General features: G+C 30.5%; 1 pseudogene; it reads left to right on the plus strand.

Annotated features, from left to right (window-relative positions):
• The first annotated feature begins 1354 nt into the window (after positions 1 to 1354).
• On the plus strand, positions 1355 to 2207 carry LOC148270402 (agamous-like MADS-box protein AGL62 pseudogene; annotated as a pseudogene).
• Positions 2208 to 14771: the final 12564 nt, after the last annotated feature.

Below are 14771 nucleotides of genomic sequence, written 5' to 3' on the forward strand. Positions count from 1 at the left end.
TATAAGAGTTGTGATGCATTTATTAGATGACACTCTTGGTGACCTGTATATTCATCCAATTTATTGATGCGATAAATAAATCATGATGATGAGTCAAAAGTTTTTAGTCATAATAAATCAATTATATTGGTTAAAGTCCTATAAATAATTTAATACTAAGCCTATATGGTCACATGCACAAGCTCCAGCTAAGAAAATTTTTGTAACACATAAATGGTAGCTAAGAAAATTCTACTACTTTAATGTGAGTAATTAATCTTAAAATAAATCAATAATGAAATTAGGTAATATTCACGGGAAATATTTTATTGAGAGTACTTATCTAAGTATGCAAATATATCTATATATTTGGGAATATATATCCCAAGTATGGATAATATCTTCATTAAATGTTAATTGTTTATTTAACTTATTCAATTATATGAGATATAATTTAAATAAAAATTCCCTAAAAAATGCATGGAAGTTTTTATATTAGGACCAAACAATATTAAATAGAAATTTTCAATCAAATGGATCAAAAAAATTGGATTTTGTTTAAGCAGGCTCAAGTTGAAGTGTTGTACAAGTAAAATAATTATAAGTCACCTTTTGAAAGAGCTAAACATGAATTATATGAATTTTAAGTTTAATTGAATATCACACGCAATCAGATTAAAACTTTATTGTTATGAAGGTTAATCGACTGTCACAATTAAATTTAATTATTTAAAATTTTGAATTTTAAATGTGATCCAATTGATAGTTATAATTTAATTTGCAACTTCGATCCTCCCTTAATGCTTATAAATAAAATTAAAATTATCCATTGTACTAATGATCAATTAATTTTATAAAGAATTCATCATAGTTTTTAAATTTTAATATATCTTATAATACATTTTTAAATTTTTTATTACTTTAACAGAAATTATCTAAGGATTTTTATCATTGCAATTTGATTCATTGTGTCTCGTAACAAGAGACAAATAAATAAAATTAAAAGTAGCTCTCTTACCTTCTCAATCCCAAATTAATATCGAGAATATATATACATATATATAACATAAAAAATGTAAAATTTTCAAGAAGGTTCAATTTTCATGTATATCCATCTAGCTATGTATCTATATATGTTAAAATAATGATGATTTTGCAAATTGTATAAAAGTACAGCTAAAATTTAACTTTAATTGTCCAAATGTTTCCTACCATATATTTCAATAAGGAGGAGATTCTCAAGCAACCCTAAACAAGTAAATTATTAAAACAAGAAAATATATATAGGATGTCTACCTAAAATTTATTAATTCACAACCTTGATTCAAATCTCCTATAAATATCACTCATTTCCCCCTCTTTCAATACAAATTATTTATCTCCATTAATCTCTCTATTAATTTCTCTCTAAACATATTCAATACTTGTGACCATGGCGAGAAAGAGTAAGGGACGACAAAAGGTTGAGATGGTGAAAATGAATAATGAAAGCAATCTCCAAGTAACTTTCTCCAAACGTCGAGCCGGACTTTTCAAGAAGGCGAGTGAATTGAGCACTCTATGTGAGGCTGAGATTGTTATTATTGTCTTCTCACCCGGTCAGAAGGTCTTCTCTTTTGGCCATCCTTGTGTCCATACTGTGTTGGAACGTTTTGTTTGTGGTAATCCACCACAAGCTGCTTCTAGAACCATGAAACTCATTGAGGCTCATCGGAACACTAGTGTCCGTGAGCTAAACACGCAGCTCACTCAGGTTATTTTAATTTCTTTCCTCTCTAATAAAACGTTTTCGGTATAAATAATATATATTAATTTTACTACATGTACAGGTTCTGAACCAACTCGAAATCGAAAAGAAGTGAGGCGAGGAGCTTAACCATATGAAAAAGGCAAATGAGAATCAATCTTGGTGGATGGCTCGCAAGAACGATATGAGCTTGACACAACTTCAACAACTGAAGGCCTCTCTCGATGAACTGAAGAAGAATGTGGCTAAGCATGCTGAGAAGATTGTGATTCATACCCAAAATAATCATCATCCTCATCTTCCTCATCCTCATCCTCATCATCATCATCCTAACCATCCTTTTTTTCTGGGAAGTTCTTCCGGTGGAGCAGGTCTTCCTTTTGAGACAAAGCCTGCTGGATTCAGTTCTAGCATTGTTCCATTCAACAATTCGAACATGATGCCTCCACAGTATCATGGATTTGGCCAAGGATTCTTCTAAGCAAACTTTTGTTATTTATTTAAAATGAATTTTTAATTTTTCTGGCACAGTAAATGCCTCAGTATTAGTCTTTATATTATGATGGGTTTTAGGATTTTAGCTTCTAACGAGTAAGGGTTTGTTCTAGAAAATAAGAGGCATCTTATTTTATGTTTTTTGTTTAAGTATTTTGTAATCGTTCAGTGATACTGCATCTAGTTCTTAATATAAGTTTTTTTCCTTAAAACCATTTGCGCTTGATTATATATATATATGTATATATCTCAAACATTCTACAACGCTTTTTTTTTTGTCATGCGTTGTGACACTATCAACTGCTACCTATATAACATATCGTAATATCTATTATTTTAATATGTAAACAATTATTATCAAAATATTTACTCATTTATATTCACCATACAAAATATAGAACACATATATACAAGAGTTTAGCCTCTATTATATATATATGTGTGTGTGTGTGTATATATATACAGTGACCTATTATCTCATATTTATTGTACACCATACCTCGAGAGATTGAAGAAAGTTTAGAGCTTGAGGTAAGCATACTAGAATTTTTCAATATCAAAAGCTTTCAGGTTAGAGATAGATATTAGATTACACAAGCATGAGTTTTTGTTCTTCGGGTAAATTTGTGGAATAATTAGCATGCACAAGAATTAAATTACGTAAAAATTATAATCCAGTATTTTCTTATGTACAATTTAAACGTATGTATGATACTAAATGACTGTATGAATCCAAATAAAAATAGAACATATAGGTTGTCGAGAAGGTAAGTAGTAGATGTATATATAGATCAACTTTAAAAGTATAATATAGTTAATTTATTCTTATTTAACAAAAAATTTGTAAGAACGACATGATAGGGAAAATAAAAATAAATTATTCATTAAAAGGATGATGCATGTATCTATAAGTGCCGTTGTATTGAAATGTATATACGTATTTAATCACAAATCTGGCGATTACACTCCTATATTGAATTTGGTGCTATTTTGGAATCACAAATCTGCTCAGCATATTATTCTCTTTCTTAATTTTTTTCTTATTTCTATTCCATTTGAATTTCTATTTTCTATATTTTTACACTGGATCTACAACTCGTGTATGTCTACAATTTATATCTTTTTCACATGAAGACATCCTTCTTTGCTCTAAGTTCGGTGTAGGTATTAAATGTTGATCATATTGTAGCTATTATGTGAAGACAGCTACTGAATTTAGAATAAAAAATTTGCTGGCAATGCTTTTGAAATGCAGGGGACACTGCATATGGATTGGATATATTGGTTATATTGTTAGCAGGAGCTAGTTCCATAGAGATGTCATAGCTTTCTTGAAGACAACTATCGTGCAGTGTGCTCTCACCCGAGCACCATCTGAAGTCGATCCACAGCAGCTAAAAGAACTTTCAATCTAAAACCAATAATCTCTTCTGTTTTAAGTCTGAACATATTTCTAAACCAGAGTTTCAAACATATATTTATACGGGAGAATTTGACTATGCTTCCCGGATCATGTGATCCATTCAATTTTTAACAAAAACATATTTGTTATCAGATGCTTAATCAAAGCATATAAGTGTGATATTAAGTCTTAAAATTTTATTTCAAAAGATTTACTGTTAAGATATTTTCAGACTAATTTTGTACACTGAAACTAAATTGCTTTCAATTTTGAGAGCAAAATTAATCTTGAGAGTAACAAAGGAGGCCGATAAAGAAAAACATGCTAATAGATTTAAGATTAAATAGAAGAAAAAAAAAGAAAGAGAAATAGGAAGGGGCTACTGAATGATGCATTAGCATGGCAATACTATTATGATAGTTTACATTTTGAAGCCTTATGAAACATAAACAGATATGCATGAAGAACATATTGCGTTCAAGGACAAAAATAGAACAAGAAGGCTGGAATATAAAAATCTATAGACAAGTTGTTTATATCAATGAGATTATGTCAAATTCAATAATAACGATAGAATTTAACTTCTCTCTTGTGTTATACCCAGTGCATGACATATTCATTATCGGATAAGATCATCTTTCTGACCATGATAAAATCAAGCCTTCTGAGTTACTTGAGAACAACTAAATGATATATTAATACAGGAAATGCATAGAAGGCAAAAACTCTTGAACTATTTCACTTTAGTTAATTTGTGCATGATGTAAGAGCATTAGGTTATATAAATCTTCATACATTTTCTATTTTGTGTTCGAAGATCGTGGCTATTATGATCATTTCCATGCCATTAATAAATTTCTTCTTTGAGATTGAACCAAACTTGATGCAATAATTTATTCATGAATGCATCTAATAATAAAAATAAAACAAAAATACAGAAATAAATAAATAAAAAACAAATAGATAGATCATATCGACGAGACTATCAAATTTATTCAGGGTAAAAACATTTTTAACTTCCCCCTAGCATTTCACCAAATGAACGACATATTAGTTGTTGGATAAGATCACCTTACTCACCATGATAAAACTTAACTTGTTGATTTACATAAAACAATTATATGAATTGTTAGTAAGTGAAATGCATGAAAAAGAATAATTATTGAACATTAGTTTGTTTTAGTCAATATTAGAGAATTAGATTTTATACGCTTACGTATACTTTTCATTTTTGTATTTGTCATGATCATTAATGCGCCAAGGATGAATTTCTTCCTCAGTTTAAATCAAGTAGTAATAATTTGTTCAAAAATGCATCCAGTGATAGAAGCTAGATAAGAAGACTGGAACATAAAAAAAATATAAACATATAAACTATCTGGATAAAATTATATTAAAATTCACTAATAATTAAAGAAATTTAACTTATCTCTAGCATTATACTAAATAAATGATATACTAATACTTGAATAAGATCATCTTGACGACCGTGATAAGAACAATTTTTTTTATTTAGTAGAAAATAATTAAATGAACTATGTATAAGGAAAATACATTAAAGGGAATTTAGGTTCAACATGCTTGTGTAAACTTTCTATTTTTATATTCCAATATCGCTGCGCTCATATGATCATTGACGGACGAAGAATAAGTTTTTTCCTTGAGATGTAAGAAAATCAAAATTCATAAATGAATGTTTAACTATGTACTAGTAATAAAGGTAAAGAATTCTTGATAGTATCATAAATTTAAGTTTTGGATTATGTCAAGATATTCCTTACCTTATATTTCAATGAAAAAAGGATTGTAGCCAGAAACGTAAATGCATAAAAGTTAAGTAAATCCACCTAACTCAACTTGGATAGCCTCAAGTGGTACCTCCAAACCTTATAAATACCTTGCGTAGTTTACAATCCTCAATTGCAATAATAGCATACTTACATCCTCTCATCATAATCTCCATTATATTCTTCTCAATTTGCCGAGGTTATCTTTTTTTATTTTCTGTTTTAGCAATGGCAGATGAGGGGACATCAAGTAAAAGCAAAAGTCGTCAAAAGATCGAGTCAAAAAAGATGGAGAATGAAGCCAGTCTCCAAGTTGCCTTCTCAAAACATCGAAGTAGCCTTTTTAAGAAGGCGAGTGAACTTTGCACTCTTTGTAGACCAGATGTTGGCCTTATTATTTTCTCCCCTGGAGATAGGGCCTTCTGCCATGGCAATCCTAATATCGATATTGTGATTGATCGTTTTCTTAGTATTGATGTTCGTCCAGCTCGAGATCCTCACAACGACAATGATACTCAACCAACAATGAGTAGGATCACTGAGGTGTTAGCAACTTATTTGTTATCTTTTTTTTATAATATCCATTTATGATAATCTAAAAATTATCATGACTCACTAATACTTAAATCTATGATGTTACGTGATATATTTTGAATTTTTTGTTGGACTTTCAAATCTTTAGCCTAACTGCTTAACTAATACTGCAAATACATGAATATGTGTATATGATAACAGGATCAAGACAAGGAGGAGGCAGCAAGGAAGCGAGGTAAAGAGCTCAAACAAAGAAGAAAAGGCTTGATGAAAGAGCTTTGGTATACGCGTTCAATGGACAAATTCAACCTGGAAGAGCTTGAAGTTTTGGATGCTGGTATGAAGGCCTTGTGGAATGATGTTGTCGAACTTGCAAAGAAGCTAAAGAAGGAACAAGGTAACTCGAGTTCAGCTGAGGGTTCTCCAAGGGATGACGGGATGTTTTACTCAGATCCAGCAATAAAGGGCTTGACTACTCTCCCCATGCCTAGTATGCCCAGCAACCCAACTCATGAATATGCCCCCAGCAGTATTAATTCAACTCCTCCCCTGAGTAGCTTCTGTAACCTAGACTCTGGCAATCCCAACATAATGATGATGGATAACCCATTGAATGATTCAAGCATGGCATTAGATCCTGTTGATGACTTGAAGGCCATGCCTAGGGATCTCTTCAATAATTTAGTCATGATTGAGTCAGATGATCCAATTGCATCACTTAATGCAGGAGATAATCCAGACATAATATTTGATGCCTTCGGGAACCAAATTGCAACAATGGATATTAATCTGTCAAATGATCCAAATATTGGGCTTAATGAGTTTTTTAATCCGAGTAGTATGCCTCATGCACCAAATGATCCAATTAGCACAACATCTGATGCTCTAAATATGATACGTATTGTGCTAGATGATTCAAATCTAGAATCAGTATTTGATGGCTTCACTCTAGTGATGCTATTTGCGGATCCATTGGATGATGAGAACTTCATTGTGGACAATCCAAATGAGGCGGCTAACAGTGATAATCCGAAAAAAATGCCGCCTCCTTTTGCAGGGAATGTTCTAGGAAACGGCCAAGGATTTTAATGACTAAGTTTGTTGATTATCTTGAAATGAATCAAGGGCTAGTTTGAAGAGTTTCAGTATCGTGTCTTTTGTTTTTGTTTGTCTTGTCTTTCAAATAATGATTTGGGAATTTGGGATTTCAATTGGCTTGAGTTTTGTATTTGCTTACTTTCAGGTGGTGTTCTTGTGTGTGCGTGTGTGTGTGTGTGTGTGTGTTTTTTTTTCTTTATAAATGTTGTCGTTGTTAGTCTTGGATCGAGTTAATAAGTATATGTGTGTTTCATGAGTGTTGTTTATTTTACATTCTTGTTAAGTACAATTCTGCAAATCTTTAAAAATATTTAATCTTTTATAATCACCCTATAAAGTACATTTATATGATAGTTCTGTCTCTTTATATATATGTGTGTATGTATGTGTATTTATATATATGTATATACAGTAGTCACTTATCTCGCATTTATTGTAAACTATATCTCGAGAGATTTAAAAGAGTTTAGAATTTGGTATCAATACACTCGAGTATATGAAAATATTAAAGCTCTTCAAGTACGTAATAAATTTATTATTTTTAGAAAGTTAATTATTACATTATATATAAATATATGTACGTGTATATCTATGACTTTGAAGAAAAAAGGTAAAAGATTATTCCGTGTACTCATTTCGCTTCCCTATTCCATTATATAGAAATATATAAATCTGTTGGTATATATTTAATTTGGTAGCATGCTTAAGATTTTGTATAATTTTAACTTGTATTTAATTTAAATTACAATACAAATACCACATATCTGAATTGGAAAAGAGTTATGATTCTAAATCAAATTCAAATTATAGTTTTTAAAAATCTTTAATATGAGTTTGGATTTTGTGATTGTATTAAAAATTCTGGATTCACTAATACAATGTAAAATAATTCAATTGACGTTTAGGCTCAATATCCGAATGTTAAAATGAGAATGCTTTTGTTATTATTAAAAAATATGTAAATGATTTATTATGAAAAATTATATCTGTCATTCTCATATATATTAGTTTCAATATAGATATTCAAAAGGACAATATAGTATTCTCATCACAGTTAAATGTAATAAATTATATGATAGATATAATTTGTAATGTATATATTTTTTTAAAAAAAAATTATAAGCTATCCAAAATGCAATAGATTGAAAGATCGATCATTCTCTTAAATATATTATTTTCAAATTTTTATATTCAAAATAATAAATAATGTGAAAGAGGTTATAAACTATTTAATTCGTCAGGATCTATTATATTTTCAAAAAGAATTATAATGAATGACATACTAATAGTTGAATAAAATCATCTTGACGACCGTGATAAGAACAATTTTTTTTATTTAGTAGAAAATAATTAAAGGAACTATGAATAAGAAAAATACATTAAAGGGAATTTAGGTTCAACATGCTTGTGTAAACTTTCTATTTTTATATTCCAAGATCGCCGCGCTCATATGATCATTGACGGACGAAGAATAAGTTTTTTCCTTGAGATGTAAGCAAATCAAAATTCATAAATGAATGTTTAACTATGTACTAGTAATAAAGGTAAAGAATTCTTGATAGTATCATAAATTTAAGTTTTGGATTATGTCAAGATATTCCTTACCTTATATTTCAATGAAAAAAGGATTGTAGCCAGAAACGTAAATGCATAAAAGTTAAGTAAATCCACCTAACTCAACTTGGATAGCCTCAAGTGGTACCTCCAAACCTTATAAATTCCTTGCGTAGTTTACAATCCTCAATTGCAATAATAGTATACTTACATCCTCTCATCATAATCTCCATTATCTTCTTCTCAATTTGTCGAGGTTATCTTTTGTTATTTTCAGTTTTAGCAATGGCAGATGAGGGGACATCAAGTAAAAACAAAGGTCGTCAAAAGATCGAGTCAAAAAAGATGGAGAATGAAGCCAGTCTCCAAGTTACCTTCTCAAAACATCGAAGTAGCCTTTTTAAGAAGGCGAGTGAACTTTGCACTCTTTGTAGACCAGATGTTGGCCTTATTATTTTCTCCCCTGGAAATAGGGCCTTCTACTATGGCAATCCTAATATCGATATTGTGATTGATCGTTTTCTTAGTATTGATGTTCGCCCAGCTCGAGATCCTGACAACGACAATGATACTCAACAAACAATCAGTAGGATCACTGAGGTGTTAGCAACTTATTTGTTATCTTTTTTTTATAATATCCATTTATGATAATCTAAAAATTATCATGACTCACTAATACTCAAATCTATGATGTTACGTGATATATTTTGAATTTTTTGTTGGACTTTCAAATCTTTAGCCTAACTGCTTAACTAATACTGCAAATACATGAATATGTGTATATGATAACAGGCTCTAGACAAGGAGGAGGCAGCAAGGAAGCGAGGTAAAGAGCTCAAACAAAGAAGAAAAGGCTTGATGAAAGAGCTTTGGTATACGCGTTCAATGGACAAATTCAACCTGGAAGAGCTTGAAGTTTTGGATGCTGGTATGAAGGCCTTGTGGAAGTGCATGAATGAGCACAAAACTAGCCGAAATCAGCCGAAACTGGCCAAAAATGGCCAACCTGAGGCAAAGTGCCGTCAGCGGAGCATGGCAGCACTGCCGTGCCAGAATCTCGAAATTGGCCGAAAAAGGTTTCTAATGCCGATTTTGAATTTTTAGGGTATTTCTAGGTACTTGGAACGTATTTTAATTTTTGAAAAAAAATTTAGGGAAGCCGGGGACCGCCAGTAGGCGTATGTAAAAGTTCAATGTTCAGACACCAATTTGAGTAAGAATCCCTCACTCTATTCCTAGTTATGAAATTGAAGTTTAATTATAAATAATGTGGTATTTTATACAATTTAAAAAATATTGATAATTAATCACATGTCACTAATGGAGCTGGAACCAGATTTTTATTCACTGTTTATCTTGTTTGATTGATTTTACAGTGTCAAATGCATAATAATACACTGAAGTTGGCATGGTGATTTGTTGTGTTTTCTTGATGTATGTATTGCTTGTTCTGCGTGATTTACAGTTAAATTGTGAAACTGAAAATTAAATGTAAACGAGGAATTGTTTGATTAAGTGATTGAGTGAATGGTAATCTTACTGGATATCCTGGGAGATGGTGGATGGATCGGGTACATAGGGAATCCTACCATGAACGTTGCCTCATATCGGACGAGGTATGGAGGATTGGTACTTTGACGCTCATACCGGACGAGGTATGGGGATAACTCGTTTCAACCTCATATCGGATGAAATATTGAGGGATTATATTTTTGGTGCTCATATCGGACGAGGTATGGGAGCGGCCAGTTAATTGAAAATATTGAATAAGGGTTCACGCATAGTGGGGACATCCCTATGGATCCCCATGGATACCAGTAGGCAGATAAAAGGCGAAAGTTGTTATTTTTACTTAATTGTACGTGAGATTATGAGATTGTTTGTGTCATTACCTCTATAGGTCAGTTTTTAAAAATTTTACTATGGTAGGTGTGTAATAAATAATTTATTTATGATAAATGAATTTACTTAAATTAAGAGCTTCATTAGTAGTTTTCATGATTTTTACCAACCTTCATTTTTTGAATCGAGTGAGTGGCGTGATATTCTTACTAGGTTGGTGTAGCTCACTCTTTCATTAACAATTTCAGATCAAGAGAACTAAGATCTAGATCCCGATCCACAAGAGGGTTGCGAATATGATGTTCAATTATTCACTTTTCAATTTATTTCTTTAATTTTCCGTTGTTCTTTTAAAAGGGTAATTCCTGTAGTCCTATTGTGTAAGAAATGTAAACTCTAACGCTATTATTTCACTTCCGCATTCAAATTTATAATTTATTTCCTTTCAAGTTCTGGGCCGTTACAATAAATTTTGATAGTGTACAATAATTGGATGATCACTTAATAATCCTTTGATATGATTATTAGGTTATCAATTTTTGTTTAAAACAATTGGTTGATAAATTACTAATAAAAATTTGTTCTTTAATAAAATAAAACAAAAGACATTTGTTTATAATTGCATTTAATTTATTAGAGTAACTATGAAAATTATCCTATAACAAATAGGATACACACAAATTATTGTTGTGAATATTTGTATACATTTAGTGCAACTTTTATTTTATAATTTTATTTAGCATCATTCATAGCAACAAAATCTTACCATAATTAAAATATTCGTATTATATTTAAAAATTACGAGTTTGAATATCATTTAAAATGTAAGAAAATGCCGCTTTATAACTATATTATGAATTAGTGGTGACTGATTGTGACGTCTCTGCTCTCCCTTAAAATGATTATAGTCGTCAAACACTAGATATACAATAAAAATTTACTTAACAAAATATTTATAGATTCAAAATATTCATAATTTATCTTTTGACCACATTGCAATATTATTTACAATACACGAGATTCGTGTAACAGAGTTAAGATAAAATAGATATCCGTCTGGTTACAAAATATAATTTCCATCATGGGTGCTCAAACAGTTTCTTCTCGATCCAGTTCAGGGGTAAGATCCTCCTAATCTACAATCAAATCCTCTTGATATGGTAAGATGATAATTTAATGAGATAAACAATTTTAACGCGCTCAGTAAGTATAAGAAACAAGTTACATGATAGGCATGCAACATATAATCAAACAATCAAGTAAAGATGTAAAACTTTTTTTTTTAATCTTTTTATTTGAAAACTATGAAATGCAAATGTAATCAATTTCCTATCTCATCTCTTAAACTCCCCCTAAACATAGGTATTATCCATCAAAAGCTCTTAGACTCATTTTTCCTCAAAATCCCTCTAGATCCATTTTATCCCATAGTTTTTCTTAAGCCATCTTTTATCCTTCATAATCACCACCAAAAATGTTCTGCAAGTTTTCGGTCAAATCAAGACATTCGTAACCCCTCAGTGGGTATTCTCTATTCTCAATTTACCCCATCACAATAACTAGATTGAATTTATTAAAGTTTTAAATTTTTTTTTTATATTGAACGGATGTATCCGTTATCCATTTGGTAACAATACGAGATCAGAATTTCCACTATCACAAGGGGATGCACATACAAATAACACATTTACATTGGTCATAATAGTCCATCACCAGGTGACCCAAAACAGAATACAGATCCCAACCACCTCTGGAAGAGTTTCTATCCACTCAAGGATAGGGTTCACCACACTACTAAAGTTTAGCCATACCAATTTTAAATGGGTTATCTCTAAATTTTCACTTCTTTCAATCTTCATATTATTTTATTTTCTTTCTATTCTAGTTAAAAATGATATTTTATTTTATTTTATTTCACAATTGAAGTTTCACTTATCACTCTTCCCTTCCATTTCTAACTAATTCCCTCTTAATTAACTTTAAAAATTTTATTTAATTATTTGAGTTTTTTTTTGTTAATATTCGTTTACTTTATGTAATTTTTTATTATTTGTTAATATTATATATATTTGCTAGTATTTATCATTATTATTATTATTGTTATTTTATTTTATTAGTATTACTTATATTATTATTATTATTTAATTTGTTCTATTTATTTTTTATTTTTTATTTTAGATATTATTATTTTTTAATTCTTATTATGTGTAATTAGTATTTTTTTTTTAAATCTTATCCTTAATCTAATTCCTTTTATTTCTAATCTAATTACTTATTTTCTCATTTTTAGTAACTCGAATCTAATTTTCTTTTACTTCTAATTTATTTTTTTCTCTTTTTCTTCATCTACTTAATTTCTTAATTTTAACAACCTCTTTTTCATATTTTTTAAAATTTTTTTATTTTAAGACAATTTATACATATATACATTATATAAGTATCATACATGAATTCAATTAATTCAATCAAACAAATGAGAATTTAAAAACATGATAAAAAATATCAAAATATCTAAACAGACGGTTTGAAGACCTTCTCTAGCGGTTTAAACTGCCTTCATAAGTTCATAGATGAGTTTTGAACCCAACACAGTAATCTCTTTTTGCAAACTTATAACTTCTTATCCGGTTAACGAAATTTAATAAATATTTATGTTATGTACGCTTTGGGTTACCTATTAATTATACTTATAATTTGGAAGTCATTATGAAATGATTTGAGCTCCAAAAATATCATTTGAGAAAAAATCTGTAGGGAAAAATTCTTTTTTGAGTCAGTAATAAACCAGCAATTTGCATGTAGTTTTTCATGCATGCATGGCTTGATTTTGATTTAATTTGAACTTTAAACATGTTCTATTACATGTAAGCTATCTCTAGAGCATTTTGTTTAATTAAACTGATAAATAAAGCTCTAGAAAATTACTAACAAAAGTGCCAATTTGATCACGTGTTGTGCTCATAGGTCACCAGAAAACTCGATAGATTTTCACAATTTTCGGCACCGGTCAGCCACAAATCACCCTTCTCTTGGTGGTAGGGCCTTCGTCGGAGATCTTTGCCTCTCTTTTTCCCTCCTTTCACCTTTTTTTCGCTAAGAATAGCGAACTTCGACCTCTCATTCTCTTCTTCTTCCTTTCTTCTTTTCTCATTTTTTTGTTTCTTTCTTTCTTTCCAAATTGGCCTAGGTTGAGTGGTTTGGATGAGTTTTTAAATCCAACACTAAATAGATCTAGACTGCACAAACATCGCACGTGTGGTCTCGTACAGCCCATTGGATAGGCCTTGGCAAAATTATAATTTTGCCATCTTGTTCCCTCAATCGCTAAATCGCAATTCTCTTTTAGATCTGAACCATTTGTGCATAGGACCGTTAGATTGCCTTAGAACACATGCATGTCATTCGATTGGCATCTTGTATGTGGATTGTTGGATCACAATCATTTTCTCTGCATATTTGCACACTGTTGAATTTGAACACTGCAATTTTCATTGTTGGATTATCTTATAACACTCAGGATCATCCAATCTGCTTACCATGGGTGCCCACATGGCTGACCACACAAGCAAGTCAAATGCCACGCGACTTTCTTTGATTGGTGGCTGCCACATCACTAGTCCAGTGACCCATTTTTTAGAAATTATGGAATGACCCAAATTTCGAGTTTTCTTTAGATTTTAGCGCCTAAATCAATTTATAAATTTATAAAGGACCCCAAATAAATTTAATTTTATTCAATTTAGTCTCTAATTTTATTCAGTTGTATTCTTAAATTGGCCACATAATAACCTGAATGGTAATCTTTCCATTGAAGTTCCTAAACTGTCTCTAGATCCTTTCAATAAAAAAACATAACATTGGCCATCATACAAATACTTTTTCGATGTAATGCATCAACCACTATCCTTACTTGGATGGTAAGAGATGTTACTATCAAAATCCTTCAAAATATCCATCCATCGACGTTGACGCATGTCTAATTCTTTCTGTTTAAAGAGATACTTGAGACTCTCGTGGTCAATAAAGATCTCAAATGTCTTTCCATATAAGTACTGATGCCACATCTTGAGAGCAAATACAATAACAGCCAATTTTATATCATGAGTTAGATAACTTTGCTCATAGTTCTTCAATTATCATGACCTATAAGTGATGACCTTACCATACTAGATTAAAACACAACTAAGTCCAAATATGAAGCATTTGTATACATTACATAAACTCCAGAACTACTAGGAAGAGCTAGCACTGGAGTAGTAACAAACTAATTTTTAATTTCTTGAAAACTATTTTCATAATCATCTATCCATTCAAATTTTACATATTTTCTAGT

Source organism: Carica papaya, chromosome 1 (genome assembly GCF_054855325.1).
Source record: "Carica papaya isolate Zhongbai chromosome 1, ASM5485532v1, whole genome shotgun sequence".
NCBI classification, from domain to species: Eukaryota; Viridiplantae; Streptophyta; class Magnoliopsida; order Brassicales; family Caricaceae; genus Carica; species Carica papaya.